Source organism: Podarcis filfolensis (genome assembly GCF_964270895.1).
Source record: "Podarcis filfolensis genome assembly, chromosome: 1".
In the NCBI taxonomy this organism is placed as follows: Eukaryota; Metazoa; Chordata; class Lepidosauria; order Squamata; family Lacertidae; genus Podarcis; species Podarcis filfolensis.
This window is the reverse complement of record NC_139604.1, coordinates 6,760,230-6,782,922: the sequence shown is the minus strand read 5'-3', so window position 1 is coordinate 6,782,922 and position 22,693 is coordinate 6,760,230. Positions and strand designations below refer to the sequence as shown.

At 47.2% G+C, this 22,693-nt stretch overlaps 1 protein-coding gene across 16 annotated transcripts in view; it reads left to right on the top strand.

Annotated features, from left to right (window-relative positions):
• The first annotated feature begins 8,358 nt into the window (after nt 1-8,358).
• The window catches only part of COL6A3 (collagen type VI alpha 3 chain), a 111,037-nt gene continuing 96,702 nt past the window's right edge, over nt 8,359-22,693 (top strand). For 10 of the 16 annotated variants that reach the window (XM_083625614.1, XM_083625626.1, XM_083625628.1 and 7 more), the window contains exon 1: nt 8,359-8,577. The gene's annotated coding sequence lies outside the window, so the exon portion shown is untranslated. The remainder of the gene's footprint in view (nt 8,578-22,693) is intronic. The other 6 variants (XM_083625618.1, XM_083625617.1, XM_083625620.1 and 3 more) reach the window with 3 other exon arrangements.

The following is a 22,693-nucleotide window of genomic DNA, read 5'->3' as shown; positions in this document are numbered from 1 at the left end:
AATGGTTTAACCAGCCAACCTAGCCCAGAGCGGCGGCTATTTACGCACAAGCAACCCCTAAAGCCATTACAGGTGGCCAAGGTATTGGAGTCTCAGCTTCACGATCTGACCTTCCAGTGAGCACTCAGGGCTGATTTCCTTCAGAATGGAGAGGTTTGATCTTCTTGCAGTCCATGGGTCTCTCAAGAGTCTCCTCCAGCATCATAATTCAAAAGCATCAATTCTTCGGCGATCAGCTTTCTTGATGGTCCAGCTCTCACGTCCATACATCACTACTGGGAAAACCATAGCTTTAACTATACGAATGGCAGCATTACTGAAAATGAAATTTTGCTTTTCTGCTGCTGTTGCTTCTGCCTAGAGCTGGTGAGTGGCGCCAAATTGAGTGGCAAGAGACCTTTTACAGCTAAGTGTCTAGAGGGTGATGCTGGAGACCCCAAAAGCCCGCAATGTGAGTTTTGTGATGAAGGGCAGTAGAATGAATGAATGGATGGATTGCATCTGTTCTGACCTGGACTGCAGTCTAGTATTGTTGTTCTTCTACGTACATGGAATCATAGAGTTGGAGGGTCATCTAGCACAACCCCCTGCAGTGCAGGAATCTCAGCTAAAGCACCCACGACAGATGGCCATCCAACTTCTGCTTCAAAATCTCCAAGGAAGGAGAGTCTGCCACCTTCTGGCAGAGACCGTTCCACTATTGAACAGCTCTTACTGCCAGAAATTTATTCCTGATGTTTAGTCAGAATCTCCTTTCTTGTAAGTCTTTGAAGCTGTTGGTTTGAGTCCTGCCCTCCAGTGCCCTCTTCCATATGACAGCCCTTGAGATATTTGAAGATGGTTATCATATTTCCTCTCAGTCTCCTCCCCGTTGGTGAGGACCAGGTCCAAGATAGATGATCCCTTGATTGGTTCTTCTACCTTCTGGGAAATTAAATTGTCAGAGAAGCAATGGAGGTATTTGTTGGACCTTACATTCTTGGCAGAGTTTGCGTTCCAACAGATATCTGGGAAGTTGAAGTCTCCCATCAGTAATATATCTCTCCTTTCTGAATGCTGCTGTTATTATATATTTTTTCCCTGGCTGGGACTCTAGGTGGCTTACAGACACAATAAGAATGGCTAAAAACATAGGAGGGAAACAATAATTAAAATACAGCTGAACACTGATTGAATTAAAATCATCTATGTATCTAAACTGTATTAAAAACATGCAGATTATTACAATACAAACAGCACCGCACCAGCCCCTTCATTAAAAGCCACCAGTTTCCCAAAGCCTGTTGGAACAAGAAAGCCTTCATCAGCTAGCAGAAGGACAGCAAGGAGGGAGCCAGTCTAGCTTCTCTAGAGAGAAAGTTCCGATGTCTGGGAGCAGCCGCCATTGAGAAGGCCCTCTCCCAAGTCCCCACCAAGCGTGTTTGAGAGGGTGGGGGACCCAAAGAAGGGCCTCCCACGAATATCTCAAAGCCCAGGAAGGAGCTCTATGAGGGAATAGAGTCTTTCAGATAGCTTGGATCTAAGCAACATAGGCTTTATAACCAGCACTTTGAATTATGCCCGGAAAAAGACCAGTAGCCTGTGGAGATGTTGTAACAAGGGAGCCGTCTGCTCCAGTGACAAGCGCTGGTCAACCATCTGGCTGTAGCTCTTTGAGCCAGTTGACATTTATGAACACTTTTCAAAGGCAGCCCCATGTACAGCATGTTGCAGTAATTGTTCAGGAGCTGATAACAGCTTTTTATGAGGTTTCTGTGGTTACTTTTGAGTTTGTCCAGCCTGACAACATGAACAGGATTCTTGGAGAAATGCATCAACTAACTAACTCTCTCTCTCTCTCTCTCTCTCTCTCTCTCTCTCTCTCTCTGTGTGTGTGTGTGTGTGTGTTTTCAACCCTTCCCAGGTCCAGGTTATCTATCTTGGCAACTGAGTTTATTCACGCTTATTTGAGAGGGGTCCTTGTTCCAACTAGCAGGAAGTACTAGGGTGTCCCTTTGTGAAAAAGTCCTTTCTGGCTGTTGGACCCCAGTCTGTAACACAGCTTTCCTAGGAAAGTGCTGTTGTGGAGGTCCAACTATTGCATGATGAAATTGATTACAGTGGTCCCTTGCTAATGGGGCCTCCTCCTGCTGCCGCTGCGCAATTTCTGTTCTCATCCTGGGGCAAAGTTCACAACCCGAGGTACAACTTCCAGGTTAGCAGAGTTTGTAACCCAAATTGTTTGTGACCTGAAGTGTTTGTAACCCAAGGTACCACTGTATTGGCATTCCTTTCTGTGGGAATGTTCAGGGATGCAGGAGAGGATACATTGTCTGATTATATCCTTTTCCAACTTGTGCTAACGAGTTCCACAATTTAGCAGAGTAACATTCCTCTTTTTAAACTTGCAGTGGATGCGTTTGCTCAGGCTCGTTAAAGCCTCTATAATAACTGTTCTGATATTTTCCCCTTATTCCCTCATAAAAGATAAGACACAACACAGTCTTCTATAAAAGTAAAAAAAAAAAGGGTTACTCACATATCATTCTGTTCACAATAGGATCCCAGAAGGCAGACTTAGCTTAGAAAAGTAACATACACTTGGAAACTATTCCATAAGAAAACAGTCCCTTTGTCCTCTCTTGGCTGGAGCCAAGAGGGCATCTTTGGTTAAGCACATGTTGCTTCTTTGATGCATGTAGTCAAAGAGGCTGCCCTGCCCTGTGGTTTTGTCATTACCTGCACAGGTGAGGCCATGCCCACCTCTAATCACATACAGAGGATGTCTGTCCCAGCCCAGAAGGAAACAGGAAGTTTACCTGCTGGGTGGACAAACATTCCTCCCCATGTGCAAACATGTTCACTCTAGGAATGTTGTACTTGACTGCTCTTGTGCTTCACATCCCACACTTTCAGCTTGGCCTTGATTCTTGCTGTGGTGGTTTCTTGGCCACCTCCAACCAGCTTCATTTGTTCTGCTGGATAGAGAAAGAGAAGAGCCAAGAGGAAACTCGGAAGAGCCCGCAAGAAGACAGCCAGCTACATGTGGGATTCAACCAACACCATTCTAGGAACGACACTCTGGGGCTGGGTCACATGGTCCCCTTCTGTGACTCAACCACAGAGTGCATGTGAATGATATAGGAATGATGCTTGAGTTGGACAGTCCTGCTAGCTCCTCTGTTTGGCATAGCAGTATGGTTGACACTGAAGTATGGGGGTTGTACAGAAGGAAGTTGGGGGCTGCCCATGGGTTGCATCAGAGGAGCAGGAAATGGGATGCATCCGTCTTGATCCTCCTGGAGCTTTTGGTGACAGGCAGTGTTCTAGCCCCTGCAGGGCTGACCCAAGACATTTTGGGACCTGAGGTAAACCACAAAATGGCTCCCCCCCACCAGGGAAGGAAGAGTGAATGAAGATCTACGTTGGGAACAAGGGTGGGGGAACTCCAAACAACCTTACCCATCAGTTGAAGTAGGAACCTGAGACCACCATACAGGGAACTGGGCCCACTCTGAATCACGCTGGGTGGGTGCAGAGGCCAGGAGACTCCAGAGGGCAGCCACCACCATTTCCTCCCAACCCAGGGTGAAGGGTGAAGAAGTGCTCAACATGCAGATGTAGGTGATGGTTAGTTGATGGAGGACCCTGTGTGAGAGGCAGGGAAGGGAAGATTGCTCAGGATGGGAGGCTCAGAAATGAAAGCTCCCAGGTGAGAGCTGGGAGGGCTCACCTTTCTCTGCGTGAGACAAACTAAGATCTCCCTGTGAAGGAGAATTTTATATTCTCCCCCCCCCTTTCTCCTCGATTCTTTGTTTTTGTTTAGATTAGTTTGTTCTTTTATTGCAATGTATCATGAAAAGTCTTAATAAAATCTTTCTTTAAAAACCCGAAACCCACTCCAAGTCTTGCATTATGTTGGAGGGATACAATCTATTTCAGAGAAACAGACCAGACAAGAAAGGAGGAGGAGTGGCGTTATATGTCAGGGATGTGTATACCTGTGAAGAGATCCAAGATTTAGAACCTCAAAGCCAAAGTGAGAGCATTTGGGTCAAAATTAAGGGAGAGAAGAATAACAGTGACCTCATTGTGGGAGTTTACTATAGATCCCCAAGCCAAATGGAGGACATAGATGATGCCTTCCTGGAACAGATGGCCAAGCATGCAAAAGGAAGGGAGATAGTAGTAATGGGGGACTTCAATTACCCGGATATTTGTTGGATGTCAAACTCAGCCAAGAGCATAAGGTCAAACAGATTCCTCACTGGCCTTGCAGACAACTTCATTGTCCAGAAAGTGGGAGAAGCAACAAGAGGAACAGCCATTTTAGATCTGGTCCTAACCAATGTTGATGACCTGGTTAGTGGGGTAGAAGTGGAAGGATCATTAGGCGCGAGTGATCATATTCTTCTGAAGTTTACTATACAGCGGAAAGGAGCAGCCAAGCATACTAGGACTCAATTTCTTGACTTTAAGAAAGCCGACTTCATAAAACTTAGGGAAGTGCTGGGTGAGATCCCATGGACAGTAATACTAAAAGGAAAGGGAGCTCATGATGGCTGGGAGTTTGTTAAGAGGGAGATAGTAAAAGCACAACTTCAGGCAATACCAATGAGACGGAAACATGGAAGGTGCCTAAAGAAGCCAGGGTGGCTATCATAAGAACTTTTAACTGAGTTAAGATAAAAAAAGGATGTGTACAAAAAATGGAAAAGGGGGGAAACCACCAAAGAGGAATTCAAACAAATAGCCAGCACGTGTAGACACAAAGTCAGAAAAGCTAAAGCACAGAATGAACTCACGCTTGCTAGAGAGGTTAAAAGCAACAAAAAAGGCTTTTATGGGTATGTTCGTAGCAAAAGGAAGAACAAAGAAACAGTGGGGTCACTCAGAGGAGAAGATGGTGAAATGCAAACAGGGGACACAGAAAGGGCTGAACTCCTCAATGCCTTCTTTGCCTCAGTCTTCTCCGATAAAGAAAACAATGCCCGACCTGAAGAATTTGGAGCAAATGATTCAGCAGAGGAAACACAGCCCAGAATAACTAAGGAGATAGTGCAAGAATACTTGGCTAGTCTAGATATATTCAAGTCTCCAGGGCCAAATGAACTGCATCCAAGAGTATTAAAAGAACTGGCAGATGTGATCTCAGAACCACTGGCAGTCATCTTTGAGAATTTCTGGAGAACAGGCGAAGTCCCGGCAGACTGGAGGAGGGCAAATGTTGTCCCTATTTTCAAAAAGGGGAAAAGAGAGGACCCAAATAATTACCGCCCAGTCAGTCTGACATCAATACCAGGGAAGATTCTGGAGCAGATCATTAAGCAAACAGTCTGTGAGCACCTGGAAAGGAATGCTGTGATCACCAATAGTCAGCATGGATTTCTGAAAAATAAGTCATGTCAGACTAACCTGATCTCGTTTTTTGACAGAATTACAAGCCTGGTAGATGAAGGGAACGCAGTGGATGTAGCCTACCTTGATTTCAGCAAGGCATTTGACAAGGTGCCCCATGATATTCTTGTAAAGAAGCTGGTAAAATGCGGTCTTGACTATGCTACCACTCAGTGGATTTGTAACTGGCTGACTGACCAAACCCAAAGGGTGCTCATCAATGGTTCCTCTTCATCCTGGAGAAGAGTGACTAGTGGGGTGCCACAGGGTTCTGTCTTGGGCCCGGTCTTATTCAACATCTTTATCAATGACTTGGATGATGGACTCAAGGGCATCCTGATCAAATCTGCAGATGACACCAAACTGGGAGGGGTGGCTAACACCCCAGAGGACAGGATCACACTTCAAAACAATCTTGACAGATTAGAGAACTGGGCCAAAACAAACAAGATGAATTTTAACAGGGAGAAATGTAAAGTACTGCACTTGGGCAAAAAAAATGAGAGGCACAAATACAAGATGGGTGACACCTGGCTTGAGAGCACTACATGTGAAAAGGATCTAGGGATCTTGGTGGACCACAAACTTGACATGAGCCAACAGTGTGACGCGGCAGCTAAAAAAAGCCAATGCAATTCTGGGCTGCATCAATAGGAGTATAGCATCTAGATCAAGGGAAGTAATAGTGCCACTGTATTCTGCTCTGGTCAGACCTCACCTGGAGTACTGTGTCCAGTTCTGGGCACCACAGTTCAAGAAGGACACTGACAAACTGGAACGTGTCCAGAGGAGGGCAACCAAAATGGTCAAAGGCCTGGAAACGATGCCTTATGAGGAACGGCTAAGGGAGCTGGGCATGTTTAGCCTGGAGAAGAGGAGGTTAAGGGGTGATATGATAGCCATGTTCAAATATATAAAAGGATGTCACATAGAGGAGGGAGAAAGGTTGTTTTCTGCTGCTCCAGAGAAGCGGACACGGAGCAATGGATCCAAACTACAAGAAAGAAGATTCCACCTAAACATTAGGAAGAACTTCCTGACAGTAAGAGCTGTTTGACAGTGGAATTTGCTGCCAAGGAGTGTGGTGGAGTCTCCTTCTTTGGAGGTCTTTAAGCAGAGGCTTGACAACCATATGTCAGGAGTGCTCTGATGGTGTTTCCTGCTTGGCAGGGGGTTGGACTCGATGGCCCTTGTGGTCTCTTCCAACTCTATGATTCTATGATTCTATGATTCTATGTCCCCCAGCTGAATGCATGTGCAGTGGGACCCTGTTTAGCAGAGTAAAAACGTTTATGCACTTTTGCGGCTGACTGGAAGCTAGGAATTAGGCAATTGCACCTTTCAATCTCTGTTTATTTGTGATTTGCTTACTTTTCAGCCCTGAACTGAAGTTCAAGAGATCTTGGTGGCACAGAGCACCTTCTATCAGCTATGGCTGGTGACCCAGCTGTACCTCTATCTGGACAGGGATAGCCTAACACCTGTCGTCTCTGCTCTGGTAGCCCCTAGGTTACATTACTGCAATATGTTATACATGTGGCTGTCTTTGAAGGTGGTGTGGAAACTGCAGCTGGAGCAGAATGTGGTGTCCAGGTGGCTGACTTGGACAGAATGGTCTAAGCATATCCCACCAATCCTGGCCTGGCTGCACTGGCTACCCATCAGTTTCTGGGCCCACTTCAAACTGCTGGTTTTGGCCTTATCAGGACCCCAGTATCTCAAAGACAACCTCTCCGTGGGAGCAGAGTGCACAAAGGTTTCATTTCTGAAAATAAGGTCTCCTTTTTTAAACAATAGTTCAATTAATTTGAGTCCATTTAAAAGTTTTATGATTCAGCTGCTTCAAAGTTAAATACCTGGGGGTGGGGGAACACTATTTAAAACTCATTGGCCACCTACAATATCTGGGACAAATAAAGATGTGGATACATTCATATTCTGCAATATATTAATCTCAGGACAGCAAAAGCAAGACAGCAGCAGGAGACCCTTATTGCCACTTTAATAACTCAAGCTAAGTGAAAGTTGCAGACCTTGGTTGCAAAAGGACGTATGTATGTATTAAGACACCTCCAATGTTAATTTTGTCTATTACGGCAGGCCTGCAACTTGCATGGGGCTTGCATTCTGGGGAGCGCGCCAAAAGCCAAAATCGTGTTCATTCAAAACCCGTAGGGCTCAGAGGTGGGTGGCATTGCCCAGGTCATTTCTCCCGACCCTTTCCTGCCCTCTTTTCCTTGTATAAACTTTTAGGCACGCAGGTGAAGCCGAACGCGCGCCAGTGAAATGCGGGCCGGTTGCGGGCTGACTCAATGACGGGGGGCTCTCGAACCGAGGTCAATCCGAAGCAGCAGCCAGGGCCCGTTTCCTGCAGCCCAGCCCCCCCCCCCCACGGCCCTCTTTCCAGAGCTGCCTTGCTCTCCGTCTGCTTTTTGCACCGCACACTGATGGATGTGGGCGCGCAGGCAGAGAGATCTCGCCAACAACGTTCTGGGTAATATCACGTGGACAGAAAACCCAGGTAACTTCGAGTTCAAGCAGTGGCGTAGCGTGGGTTGTCACCACCCGGGGCAAGGCAAGTAATTTGCACCCCCTAACCCGTGGATTTGCGCCCCCTAACCCGTGGATTTGCGCCCCCTAACCCTAACCCCCAGATGTTGCACCCGGTGCGGCCGCCCCCCCTGCACCCCCCACGCTACGCCACTGAGTTCAAGGCTTCTTCTCACTCAGGCGCATTCTCACGTTCTCCTTTTCCCGAGTCTCGAATTCAGAAGGAAGTTGGCGCCGAAACCAAAGTTTGACAGGAGAAACACGTGCGCGGGGGGGGGGGGGAGCGGCGTTTCCCGCGGATTCTGGGCGCTGCTTGGCGCCGGGTGCGCGGGGCGGCGCGGACGGAGGCGCTTCTGGGCAGCCGGGACCTGGGCCGGCCCCCCGCCCGCTGCTCGCCCCTTTGGCATCGCTGGAGGCGGCGCCGGCCCCGCCGCGTCTCCCGCCCCGCCAGCCCCTCCGCCGCCGAGAGCCGCCCGCGCGGCAGGATTTTCCGAGCGCCGCCCTCGCGCTGCGCCGCCGAGACGAGAGAGCGAGAGCGAGAGGCGCGAGAGAGGCGCGCGGCGCAGGGAAGAGGCGGCCAGAGGGAGAGCTGAGTCCGGCGCGCAACGCGGCCGCTCCGCTCCTGCCAGTCCCGCGCCCAGCTTCCTCGGGGTAAGCGCCCTGGTCGGGCTGCGCGGGGCGGGCGGACGGGGCTCCGGGTGGGGTCGGCCGGGGGGGCCAGCGCGGGAGGAGAGTGGAGCGGGGCGAGCGAGGCAGCTCCGGGGTCTGCAGGAGAAGCGGGCTGCCCACTCCGCCCTGCAGCTCGGGCGCCTTCTCTCTTCCAACGCACCTCCCAGTTGGAGGATCAGATTTGCTCGGGGAAGTTGCGTCTCGCGGGTGATTTTGCTGTCCGTTGTCAAGTCTGACTTTCCCTGCGTTTGCTGCCTGCTTTGTCTAGGTGTAAGACCTGCATAGGTTGATTGGTGAGTTAGTTGGTTTACTTACTTATTTTCTTATTGGTGGTACTTATATCACAGCTTTCATTGCATGGAGCTCCAGGTGGCTTACCTGAATCTCACCCCCCCCATTGAATGCCCACAACAACCCTGTGAGGTAGCTTAGGCTGAGAGGCCCAGGATCATCCACAGCAAACTTCCCAGCCGAGTGGAGGATTCGAACCTGGAAGATTCGAACCGGGTCTGACCTTCGAACCACTGCTCCACCCTGGCTCTCGAATCAGGCCAGTGGCGTAGCGTGGGGGGTGCAGGGGGGGCGGCCGCACCGGGCGCAACATCTGGGGGTTAGGGTTAGGGGGCGCAAATCCACGGGTTAGGGGTGCAAATTACTTGCCTTGCCCCGGGTTCTGACAACCCACGCTACGCCACTGAATCAGGCTAACTTTATTTGGATTGCAGAAGGAGAGAAGGTGCTGAGGGGGGAGCAGCAAGGGGTGGAGGGGGGAGGAATGTTGGCATTTGCTCAGGAAAAGCCGTTTCAAATCAAAATACACGGGCAGACAAGTGACTGCTGTTTGATGCAGCTGCCGGGTTCTGCCTGAATCAGGAGAGGATTCCCTAAGAGGCGGCTCGGCCAGGTTCAGTACCCAAAAGGTCTATCTTACGGAGCCAGGATGCGGCCAAGGTTTGTGGGCAGAGAGACGGAGCCGTTTAGGAAGCATTTATCAGGGCTGGCCTCCCCATGGATGCAAAGGCGTCCTGGGTGCCCAAAGAAGGCAGAGCCTGGGCATCCCTTCGCCAGTGACTGTGCGATGCCAGAGAAGGCACAGTGTATACAGAACAGAAATGGTGTCTTGTCTGGCTGCCTGAAGCAACAAGAGGAGGGAAAAGTAGAGTTAAGCAAAATGCACCAGGGAACTGTTTGGGTCTCTGTGAAGTGTTCTGGGGCACAGGAGGGATCTCTAAAGGATTGGCACTTTAGGAGAATTGCCTTTATCTCAGCCTTCAGCTCTAATGAACCATCCCTCCATGGCACTGATCTCACATGGACATGGGTTCAGCATAATCCTCATATTCCATAATGGACTGGGAAGTCTCATCGTGGGACAGGGACACACCCTTTGGCTGCTAAAAAGAAGTAGCTAGATGACCCTTGAGGTCCCTTCCAGCTATGATCACACATCTTCTCTGTTAACTGTGCAAAGACTAAATACAACTCCTCTTCTTTCCTTACAAACTGAGCTCTGGGACCATGTAGCTCTGCAAATATTAAGAAGAAATCTACCTATCAACACCTAATCATGTTAGTGGGATAAGAATCTGCTGACCTTTTGTTCCTCTTAAAGGTTCCTTTAAGCTGGAAATCATAATTAAGCTAAGTACTTCTCTGGGAATGTTTGCAATGGAACTGAAATGAATTGAAAATGTGAAATTCAAGGCTATGGTCTGTGCCCACTTTACAAAATTATTCCCCTTAAGGTTGCAATCTTATACATGCACAGTAGCATGAGACTAGATTCCTCTTTAAACAGTGAGGCTAGAGATTGCACAGTAAATCTGTAGGTGTATGAATGCAGGATTTCCAGCTTAATGTATATTTTGCAAACCTTTTCAAAATGAAGTTATCAAAATTTATTGGTGGTGCAAACTTCAGCATGTCAAAACTCTGCCAGATTTGGTGCCAAATACAAGGCCTTGGCAAATAACAAAACTAAGGGCGGCATTCCACCTCATGCTGTTACTAATGTTCTGTCTGTGCAAGCGCTGCAGCTTGTAAGACGGAACGATCCCCCTTCCCCCTGTGCACTCTTCTGGAGGTTTGGAGGGCATGCGGGTGGGGGGAGAGGAGGAAACGCCCCCTCCTACAAGCGGAAGCTCTTGTGCAAGGCTTCCGCTCCCAGAGCTCGTTACACGACTCCCACCCTAAAACGTTGTTCTTGTATTCAAACAGAACAAGTGAGCTGAGATATAATATACAGAATTTGGATCTCTTGCTTTAAAATGTTAGCAATTTTTTGATATGCAAATACATCCCACATGTTGTAGTCTCACTTCAGTCACAAACCCACAAGGTGACCTTATGAAAGCTTTCATTTCTCTCTGTCAGTCTCCGCTCCACAAACAGAAGTATATATTATGGGAAGAGTAATATGGCGCTGCCTTAACATGACGGTTGTATGAGAAGCACTTTGGACATTGGAAGCGCTCTATAATTCTGAGTGTGATCATAGCTCCAAATGCACCACGAGCGATGTTCGTTTATTCCTGGTGCCTCTCTTGGAACTATTCCTTGGTTGCAAAGTAAATGAGCACAGCATACAGTGTGCAAAATGGAACTTTCAACAAATTAGTTTGCTTGCTTATTTTTGCTTTCTATATTTACATAATAGTGATGTCACCCCTGGGATCCCAGTTGCCAATGTCACATTTATAGCAGAGAAAATAATGATACTGCTGGGGGAAAAGGTGTCTTTGGGTATTGCTGAAGTTTAAAAGTGACAGAGCACTGTCCTAATTAGGAAGCTAGAGAATCACAAAGAACTCTGCTTGCGGGGAGCTCATGTTGCACTCCACCCCCGCCACCCCCCTGCTTCCATGAATTGTAGATAATTCAAAGCCAACACTATCATGGCCCTGTAGACTGACTGACCTGTCGGTTAAAAGTTACCCCACCCCGGGATGAATGCAACATCACCACTGTGAGCATCCAGTTCTGCCATATTTGCAGGTTTTTTCAGTTGAAAATAAAGAACAAATGCAGCCCGAAGTAGCTGCAGAAAATAGCCTTTATTTCTCTTATATGAACGGATAGCAGTTTACTTTGCGTAACGGTGACTGGTTTTATAGAGGCTGCTATGAAGGAAGCATGGAATCTGACCCATATATATATATTTAGTAGCTCAGTGTGTTCCAGAAAAGAAGAGCAGCAGTAATACAGTCAAACTTTGGTTCCCGGATGGCTCCGTTTTGGAACGTTTTGGCTCCCGAAAACCTGGAAGTAAATGTTCCGGTTTTTGAACGTTTTTCAGAAGCTGAGTGCAGGAAGCTTTTGCAACCAATCGGAAGCCACGCCTTGGTTGTCAAACATTTTGGAAGCCGAATGGGCTTCTGGAACGGATTATGTTTGACAACCAAGGTTTGACTGTAGGCTAATATACAAATGTTGCAAAAGCGTTGCAGAAACATGTGGAGAGGAGGTCACCAATAACTGTGTAACTAACTGCCAAGGGCATGGAAACTAAACCTGGGCTCCTCCTCTGGCAGATTTCTGTTATGACGGATCTCTGAGAAGGCTATGCCGTTTTCTCTGAGTAGCGCCCCCTTCCTCTTCAGTTCCCTGGGTGAGAAAGATATCCCTGGCCAAACACTGCTTCCTGCCCGTACCTTCGGCTCAATGCTCAATGACTATGGCAGGAATGGCTCAGTTCCCATTCATTCCAGCGGTTTCACTGGCATTGGGAGAGAAGCTCTGCCAGTTTCTTTGTGGTTCTTTCCCCCGCGGTGATTCATAGGCCCCTTAGACGATACGCTTAGCTGCAGGGACCCCTGCGATTCCTCCAGAGGCACTACTCTAACTCTTGGTCATCCTTGCCCTTCAAGTTGCTCATCCTCGGGGCCATCTCATCCCCACCAGCTGCTAGACAGTCACAGGGAAGGGAAGGAAGCGCCCCCAAGCCCTGTGCCCGAGGGACGTGAAGATCCAGGGAATCCTTCCTCTCCCCGCCTTCCCACAGGCTTTGCTGATTCATACCTTATTTGTTTGTGGGCTGCAATTTTTTGGTCTGATGTCCTTATCCCACATCTGGAAATTTCTAAAAATCTTACTGCTGGGATTGATTACAGGCCAAGTTTTAACAACCATTTTTGTTTCTGAGTTACTTTAAAACTACACTGAGCATTATTATTTTTCATTTTGTTTGCTTTCTGGTCAGATTTTTATTTCTTCAAGTGTGGGCTCTACAGTGTCGAAATACCAGGCTGTCTATGGCTTAAAATTTGTTCAGAATTAAATAAGCTGACATATGTAAAGTGGCAATTCAGAGATTTTGGCTTGGCTTGAATTTGTGTTCCCCACTGAGCTTTCCATCTCCTGAACCCTCTGCATGTGCCAGCGGACTTGGAGGGGTGGGGCCCCCCTGGGCCCCCCAGCTATGGAGAGGGGAGTGGGGACCTCTCATGGGGCCTGAAGAGGCTCTTCACCAGTGCACCTGGGGCACTTGATCCTGTTGAGTTGGTGGGTGGGTTTGTGGAGGCCTGAAAAATGTCCTTTCCACCTCATCCCACAAGTGACAGCAGCCACACCTATTATTTGCTTTGCTTTAGCAGACTTTCTTGGAATGATTTCTCTGTAGCTTAAGAACAATGAAGAACACATCAGAGGAAAACTTTTACCTGCCTACCTGTTCTCAATATTCCCTTCTGCCCTTATAACATTTTGGGGCTAGTCACTTTTTCACCCTCCATTCTTTCACTCCATTCATCTCATCCCATACAGTCATACCTCATGTTACGTTCCTTCAGGTTACGTCCTGCAGCGACCCGGAAGTACCTGAAAGGGTTACTTCCGGGTTTTGCTGCTCGCACATGCACAAAAGCGCAAGATGATGTCACGCACATGCGCAGAAGCAGCAAATTGCAACCTGCGCAGGCACAGGCGCACCACTGCGGTTGTGCTCTTTTCATGTTGCAAACGGGCCTCCGGAACGGATCCTGTTCGCAACCAGAGGTACCACTGTACACTGATTTGATGTTAGCATGAAAGGGACCTGCACACCTACAAGTGTATGCATATAGGCTCCTTTCTTTCACACTCACACTGCATCCCATGGTGTGGGGGACAACAACAGAATCTTCCAGTGTGCATATGAGGAGCGTCTCTGCCATACTCTTCAAAGGCGCTGCAGATGCTTTTGACCGGGCTTCCTCAACCTTGGCCCTCCAGATGTTTTGAGACTACAATTCCCATCATCCCTGACCACTGGCCCTGCTAGCTAGGGATCATGGGAGTTGTAGGCCAGAAACATCTGGAGGGCCGAGGTTGAGGAAGCCTGCTTTTGACTCTTAACTCCCAACATGGCCAGTGGTCAGGGAAGATGGGCGATGTAATCCAGCCATGTCAGAGCCTGCAGGTTGGGGAGCCTGCTGCAGTGTGACCACCAACAGAACCCAGAGGGGGGCTATGAGTCAGTTCTCAGTGGCTCCTGCTGATTTCTGTGGGATTAGCAGGGGTCTGTTTAATCCCCATTCCAATGGTGTCCCAGAGGTTAACACATATAAACGCACAACTGCCATTCATTCTTAGGAGAAAAGGTGAACAATTACAGTGGTGCCCTCACCACCACACTGGGCCTCCCAAGCAGTACCAAAGCATGCTTGCACACTCTGCCCTTAAGGCCCCTCCAGTGTTGTGGGTGAGGGTCAATACTTTCTTCTTCCCCAAACTCCTAGAGCCTGAAGATGCCCTGATATACCATGCAAAAGATAATAGGGCACTCTTTTGCATAAGTGGGTGGGGCTGGGCATGTGCCTTGGTGGGCAGGGGTTAGATGGTGGGTCAGTAGAATGCAGACTCAAAGGCGCCACAAGTGGGGAATATACAGAACAGTGAACAAAAAAAGGAGGGCAGGCTTTTCTTGTTGTGGTGGACCAATTAAACCTAGGCTGGTTGGCATACATATTTGTTCCCAAAGGCCTGGTTGCCGCTTGCAATCCATTCTGGATCCATAGAGTTCCATATATTTCTAAAGCTTTGGGGTTTGAAGGGAAGCAGATATACTGCTTTTTTGTTGGATTTATTAGTGGCAAAACTTGTGCATGAAATCAGGTCTGGTTCTGGAACCCTTCTCTTTTTCCACACAACAAATTAATAATATCCTTTGCATAACTAATTCCTGCTCTGAAATTTGTTGCAAGTTTGTTTTGGAAGGCTAATATATCCCCCATGATATTTTGGTTATTGAACCAACTAAATGTGGGCTAGATTATAGGACTGTCTTGTGGACCCACAGCTTGTTGGAAATTCTGATCCAGTGCAAGGGAGGTTTCAAGAATGGGGCCACAGGGCTCTGTCTTGGACCCGGTGCTCTACAGTGTTGCCAGTCTGGTGACTGCAGGTACCATGGCACCTGCAAAGTCTTTCTGTGTTGCTCCCAGGATGAACCATAACCTTTCTTTCCTTTCCTTTCCTTTCCTTTCCTTTCCTTCCTTCCTTCCTTCCTTCCTTCCTTCCTTCCTTCCTTCCTGCCTTCAAGAAAATTGCTAGCATCTTTAGAATCTGAGTTATGAGGCAAAACTTACCAGTTAGCATTCTCCAGTGTTTACCTGAACATCTCTTTGCCATCCTGTGGATGCCCATGTGCCTGGAAAGGGGAGATGTGTGGCTGCCGCCTGCATGCGTGGGAGGGAGGGCTGCTTATGTATGTGTGGTCTGTGAGGAAAGATTGCATGTGAATATGTGGTCTGTAAGAGAGAGGGCTAGAGGGAGAGAGAGGTGTCCATGTGAATGAAGTGCACATACAGGAGTGAGCAAGAGAACAAGTGGGAGATGCACGTGTGTCTGTGGTCAGCATGCGCGCACCTACTGTGTGTGAGGGAAGGAGTGGGGCATGGTCCCTTATACATTTTTCCTGGTGCTGGACTGTGTTTATGTGAGAAATCAATATGGTGCGATCTCCACAGTCAGGACAGCTGGGCATAGTTGACTTCCCATGGTAAGCCTAAGGCTGCCTGAGGTGGCATGGTGTGTGTCTGTGTGTGTGTGTGTATGTGTGTGGAAGCAGCGGTGATTCTGTGTTCTGTGGTGCAAGGCCCTGTCTCCTCCTTGGGAGCCATTTTGTGACTGGTGGCCACACCACTTTCTCAAAATTCAAAATGTGCCCACAGGTCCGAAAAGGTTGGCAACCCCTCTCTGCAACTTATTTATCAATGACTTTGATGAAGGGCAAACTTGTCAAACTTGTAAAAGGCCCGGGAGAGACAGCCAACACCTTGGGAGGCAGAAATAAAACGAATGAATATGGATAGGATGAAAATCAGGGTGCAGATTTACAGCATGAAGCTAAGCAAGGACAAATGCAAACTTCTGTGTTTAGGCAGAGACACCTCACAGATATAGGATAGGGATGCACTTTCCCTAGTAACATCAATACATGTGGATATGATCTTGCTAACTGAACATAGCAGCAGTGTGATGTGCCTGCAAAAAAAAGGTTTATGTGCTTTTTGGTTTTTTTTAAAGATATTTATTGAAATTTTCAAAAAATAAAGAAAAAATAAAAAAAATAAAAATAAAAAACACACATATAATTGCATTCCTTTCTTTTAATAACATATTTCCTTGACTTCCCCACACCTCCCCTTCTTGTATTCCAATTCAATTTTTAGTTCAGCAAGTTCTTATCCTGCTTTTTGGTTCCATTAATAGAAGCATCATTTCCAAGTTGCAGGACGTAATAGTTCCATTTTATTTGGTACTGGTATCTGCACAATCAGAATGAATTTCAGGAACCAGAAAGTTGTCTTGAAAATACGACTTTCAAGCTTTCTGGTCCCAAATGGCAACTGTGGCCCTGGTTTAAGGAGTCATTTGGTGCCTAGCTTATATATCCGATTTTCTAACACTGAGTCCTGAAGGGCTGTAACACAGAAGAGGCCAAAGACTTGCCCTCTGCTGCCTCAGAGGGTAGGAATAGATTAAAGAGGTTTAAGTTGTAAGAAAGTAGATTGGAAAAATGAACCAATTCCTGGGAGGCCCTGTGGTCTCTCCCTCCCCTGGCATCTTCCAGCAGAGACCTGAAGGCTTTCCTGTGTGTCGAAGCAGGAGGTTGCGATTAGGCCTTCTCCAACTCTTTGATTCTAAGAGAACTGTCACAATCTTTGTAGACGGGAGTTGCCGCAAAGCTTATGGAGATCACTGAAATAAATTTTAATAATGAACATCAAATCCATTAATTCAGTTAGTACATCGCTGAAAGCAGTATCTGAGTTGACTTAGCACTAAAATCCACAGAAAGGGGCAAAGGGATACATTATAGAGTTGTGCTCTCAAGGAAATGACGCTCCTTTTCTGAAGGGGTCTGACCTTGTTCACAGGCTTTCCTAGGGCAAAGCCCAAAACTGCAGTAGGTGTAACTGCCATGCTTTTCAAGGGGGATTTTGCAGAAGTGTGACTGGGCCACAGATCAATGTTCTTTTCCCTATACAAGGGGGCAACTGACCCCGTGATACTGGAGGGATACTGCTTCTGCCAATTCCAACAAACTTTCTCCTGGACTGAACGAGCTCTGTTACCTGGTTTTTTCCCTTCTGATTCAGAAGCCCAGCCTTGGAGTGCCATCATTTTTTCCAGATCCTAATGTTCTGTATTCCACATTAAGATGCTGAGTGGCATGGGTGGAGGGAGGGAGGGTGGTTGGTAAAATATGTGGTTGTATACAAAGACTTGTTGAGTTTTTAGGGAGTTTCTTGCTTTTTTCCATAAATAATCCCCTCCTGCCCCTTACTAGCTTACGTTGAAGGCATCAGAAGCAGAAAACAGGCAAAGCCTAGTTATAAATACCATTTACAAATAAATAAATAAAAGTCTTCTTTATGACAGTGCCACTTTTATTTCTTTGACCTTCTTCATCCCTCCTCGGGTTTATTTGCACTTTCCCCTGGCATGGGCACAGAAGCCCTGAGAAATGCACTGCAAGAAGCCATATTAGAGCCAGGAAGTGTTGGTCTTTGTGTCTTGAGATGGGAAAAGAACGTGTGAGGCTGCAGAAATGAGTTATTTTTCTTATTACAGTGGTGCCTCAGGTTACATACGCTTCAGGTTACATATGCTTCAGGTTAGATACTACGCTAACCCAGAAAAAGCGCTTCAGGTTAAGAACTTTGCTTCAGGATGAGAACAGAAATCGTGCCCTGGCGGCGCCGCAGCAGCAGGAAGCCCCATTAGCTAAAGTGGTGCTTCAGGTTAAGAACAGTTTCAAGTTAAGTACAGACCTCCGGAATGAATTAAGTACTTAACCCGAGGTACCACTGTATTGTTGAACAGAGAGCCTTGTTCTCTGGGTTTTGGTTTTTCACAACAGAGGGCTCTAGCTAAATGTACCTTGATGCAGGCCTATGGAGACCAGTTTGATAAAACCTCTTTCCTCAGTCTCACCCTCTCTGGAGATCTACTACGATTGTCCCCAGTGGCTGACCTGGGCTCTGCGCAAAGACTGCAAGAGGGAACATACAAATGAATAATGACCTGAGCCTGAGGTTGAGTTGTGGGAGAAATCCGAAGGGTAGGGCAGCATGTGATCTCTTTGGAGCAAAGAAAAAAGTCAGCATGGAGTGTGCTATATGTGCAAAGAGCAATTTGAATGTTGCAACATTTTATTCCTCTTTCCCCCTGGGTTATGAGACACAGCTATCAAACTGGATTGCTAGGCCAGGGAAGTTGAGCAGGAGGGACTTCCTGCATCAAGCCCATTACCATACTTTGTACCAGAGGGGACAGTGGGATTTCATTAGCTGTATCCGTCCTGTGGGTAGCCCATGACTGATCGGTGGTACTTCACTAGGTCCCATTCACCATAGTGATCTGATATTGGACAGGTCCCAAGCTTGGACCCTCGCACAGCTGTTATTGGTGATCAGGCAGTTACTTATGGTGGATTTTCTTCCTGCATGGCTCCTCTTGCAGCAGACCTGTGGAAATCTGGATTAGGGTGGTCTCTGCACAATCCTAAATGAATCATGTTTGGACAGGTTGACGTAGGTTTTTAATGGATCTTTTTCTGGTTTGTGTTCCACTGTAATCTAAAAGAGTGCAGTGCCTAGAAACTCACAGTTTTAAAGAAAAAGTGTGAAATTTGAGGTTCGCAGTAATTCCATATCCAATGGCAATCATGCTGTGTATGGCGCTGTAAAAGCTATAGGAAAGTATAGGTGTAACACCCTGGGATATCAGCAAATTATTTATTTTGCCTTACTCTTCTGTGCATGAGTATCCTTAGACACTTGCCAGCAGTCTATGCCTCAATTCAAAGTAAGTGTTTTACGCAAAAAAGAAACAATGGATCTGCACCCAACCACCCAACCACCCACACCAGGCTACATAATTTTGTCAGGAAAACCGATGCACACTTCTTTTTTAACTGAAAAGGATCTACTGCTATCTGAGAAACATCTGTCATCTTGATGCATTCAAGAAGCTGTTATATGGACTGAGGGGTCTGATCCCTTGATGGCCTTGTGCATAATTTAGTAAGTATTAATGAGCAACTGTAGATGATCCAGATCTCAGTGGACAAACATCCAGGAAATCAGTTACTTCAGGCTGAGGAGATTGCTGGCCAAGGATTTAACCATCTAAATTAGAAGACTAATGAATCTTGCACACAAACTACTGTATGGATTTGAAAAATTTACATTTTGGCTCCCCCACTCCCCTGATTATATCAGCCTATCTAGATCCATAATTTCCTGGACATATCCGGAATACTGCAGCCGCAAGCAGTGTCCAGGCGGAAATGGGAGAAATGTCCGGGAAAATCCGGCCCTATGGCAGCCCATGGCAGCATTGTCATTTTTGCTGATTTTCCTCAGAAATAGCTCAACAAATTTGGGCAAAACTATAAAAAAGCTGTCTGGATTTTCACTTTTTGAAATATGGCAACCGTAATCTAGAACCACCTCTGTAACCACTGCAGGTGGAAGGCTGACCTTCAAATAAAAATAAATGTATGGAGGAGCATTCGTTCATGTGAGCACCACCCACACTCCCAGGGTCAACTGATATGTTCACAGCCCTGGTGCATGGTAACCATCTCAGAGATAACTAGGCCACAGACCTAAAAAGATCTGTGAGGCAGGGGAAAAATAAAACAGCCCTGCAGCAATCTCATGGAAGGTTTTGCTTCATAGTTTTAACTGCAGAATTTCCACCCACGTTATTCTTCTTCTAAATCAAGGGTCAGCAAACTTTTTCAGCAGGGGGCCCCCGTCCACTGTCCCTCAGACCTTGTGTGGAGCCAGACTATATTTTGAAGGGAAAAAATGAACGAATTCCTATGCCCCACAAATAACCCAGAGATGCATTTTAAATAAAAGGACACATTCTACTCATATAAAAACACACTGATTCCCAGACCGTCCATGGGCTGGATTTACAGAAGGCGATTGGGCTGAATCCGGCCCCTAGGCTTTAGTTTGCCTACCCATGTTCTAAATTCTGAGTCCCCACTCAGAATCAAGCTTTTGTGTTTGAGCATGTTAAATACTAGTTGCACAAACACTGTAGCATCAGGAACAGTTTCTAATGTGTGCAGTGGGTGAGTAAACATTTGCATTATAGCCTGAGATTAATATCCCTTCTCAGACCAGAAACTCCTCCAGAAACCTACTCATAGCACTGAATAAATTACTCTTCGTGATGAATGGGAAGTAAAACTATTGCCATCGTTAAGTAAAGGCCCCAAGTAATTTTGTGAACAAATGTGTGGCACTTGCCTAGAAAATCTCCTTGCCTTTAAGAGGCTTCAGGCTTTTAAGTTTCCACTTCTTCCAAGGTTTCTGGGAAGCAAGGTGTTATGTACTGAAGTTCTCACCCTGGGCCAGCAGGGGGATACTGTAGATAGTTTTCACTCAGGTCCACATATGCAAATAAGGGATTGAAAGTGACGTTCAGTGATTGGATAGTTACAGAAAGTTGTTACAGTTACGTTGTACTGGAGCGCTATACAGTGGTGCCCTGCAAGATGAATGCCTCGCAAAACGAAAAACGCGCAAGACGAAAGGGTTTTTCGTTTTTTGCGTCGCTTCGCAAGATGATTTTCCCTATGGGCTTGCTTCGCAAGACGAAACGTCTTGCGAGTTCTTGCGAGTTTGTTTCCTTTTTCTTAAAGCCGCTAATAGCCGCTAAGCCACTAAGCCGTTAATAGCTGCTAAGCTGCTAATAGCCGCTAAGCCGCTAATAGCCGTGCTTCACAAGACGAAAAAACCGCAAGACGAAGAGACTCGCGGAACGGATTAATTTCGTCTTGCGAGGCACCACTGTATAAGAAGGCTGGCTAAACCCTTCAGTTCAGTTCTGTTCTGGCCTGTGAATAAACAAGAGCTGTTTGAAGAATCGCTGTGTCGTCTGATATGTTCACCCACAACTTAACACAAAGGGATCCAGACTGGGGGACAAGTTATGGCTCCAGCAGCAGCAGGAGGAGGGCAGCACCCACATCAGGCAGCAGAAGTGCAAGAGGCAGTGTCTCATCTGCCACCAGTGGCAGAGCACATGGAAGCCCGACCCACTGCGGCTGACCTCGCAAAGTGCTGCAGGTGGTGCATTCTCATGCCACAGTCCAGGAGAGTGGCGGCAGCATTGCCACCCATTCTCCTCTATCCGCCAGAGCTGCTGGGCCAGGCACAAGGAAGTGGCAGCTTCCTCATGCGCCACAGCCTCTCTCCGGTGTGGCAGAGCTGTGCGTGGCACAGCCCAGCTGAGGAAAGGGGTGGCAGTTCTCGACCACTGACTCTCCTCCACTCTGTCCCCCGATCAGGTCTGACCTGGGAACTGAGCTTGGTCTGGGCGTGAGCTTGCACGCCTGTTGTTTTTTAATTCAATCCAGAAAATGTGCCCAGGGAGTGGCACATTCCCATATCGCCTCAGGGGACAAAACAGGCTGGGCTCCCCCTCTCTAGCATCCTTCTCCTCCTCCTCATATGGCAGAACATTTTTGCCCAGAAGCTTGTGTTGTAACATACCTCCTGTTTCCTTCTCTAGTCACATCCAAGAATTACCCATATGATGCTGACCATTTATCAAAAGAACAAAAATAAAATATTTGGTAATTCAGTCTTTCTCACCATCCCATAGTGAAGAACAACATTAAAATACAATAAAACAATATCCCATTTAATATAAGACCAATCAGTATGCATCAGCCAAGGGAGGGACAAATGCTTGGGCAAATAACCATGTTCTCACCTGGTGTTGAAACTCCCTTGGTGTTGGTGCTAGTCACATCTGGAAAATGAGGGCATTCCAAAGTCAGGAGGCCACCACTGAGAGTGTCCCCTTAGTGGAATTTTCTGCCACAGAATGTGGTGATGAACGCTGTCTAAGAAGGGTCTTAAATGGGGTGAGACAGATTTCTGTAGGATAAGGCTAGTGGTGACTATGAGGAATCAAAGTTAAATGGTACAACCTCCATATATTCAGGTGACGTGTACTTCTGAATACCAGCAGTTGGAAGCCTACAGTGGAAAGGGACTGCTTCATGCCATGTCCCGTAGTTTTCCTGATATCATCTGACCGGCTATTGCTAGACCTACCTTGACCTAATCCAACCACAGTGTTCTTTGTCCTTAGCTAACCACTGTCTGCATTGCAGGTTCCACATGTCAGGTTGGTGAAATCGGCCCCCAAGGGGGGTGCAGGCCCAGGGTGTGTGTGTGTATGTGTGTGCAAAAACCACCCATCAGACTGTGGAGTGTATGACGTATAGGCGTCTGGTGTTGTGCCACTGCTGTTGCAGCAAGATCAAATGTGGAAGAAACTTCTAATCCTTCTTGAACCATGGCACAAAGGTGTGAATTTTTCCCCGCCCTTCCCCTCTCCTCACCCTCACTCTGGATGCTGCAAAGTACTTGGGCTGCACAAAATGTAGTAATCTCTAAGGTCCTATTGTGGTAAAGTGATTTTTAAGGGGCGGGGGGCGTGCACTAAAACAGCCCTTTGCCAAGGGCGCAAGGGACCCTAGGTATGCCTCTGGCTTTTTGAAAGCATAATGAGTTTGTGCCTGGTGTAAAAAGGTCAAAGGTTGCAGTAAGGCATCCTGGGACAAAGAAACAATGAGCAA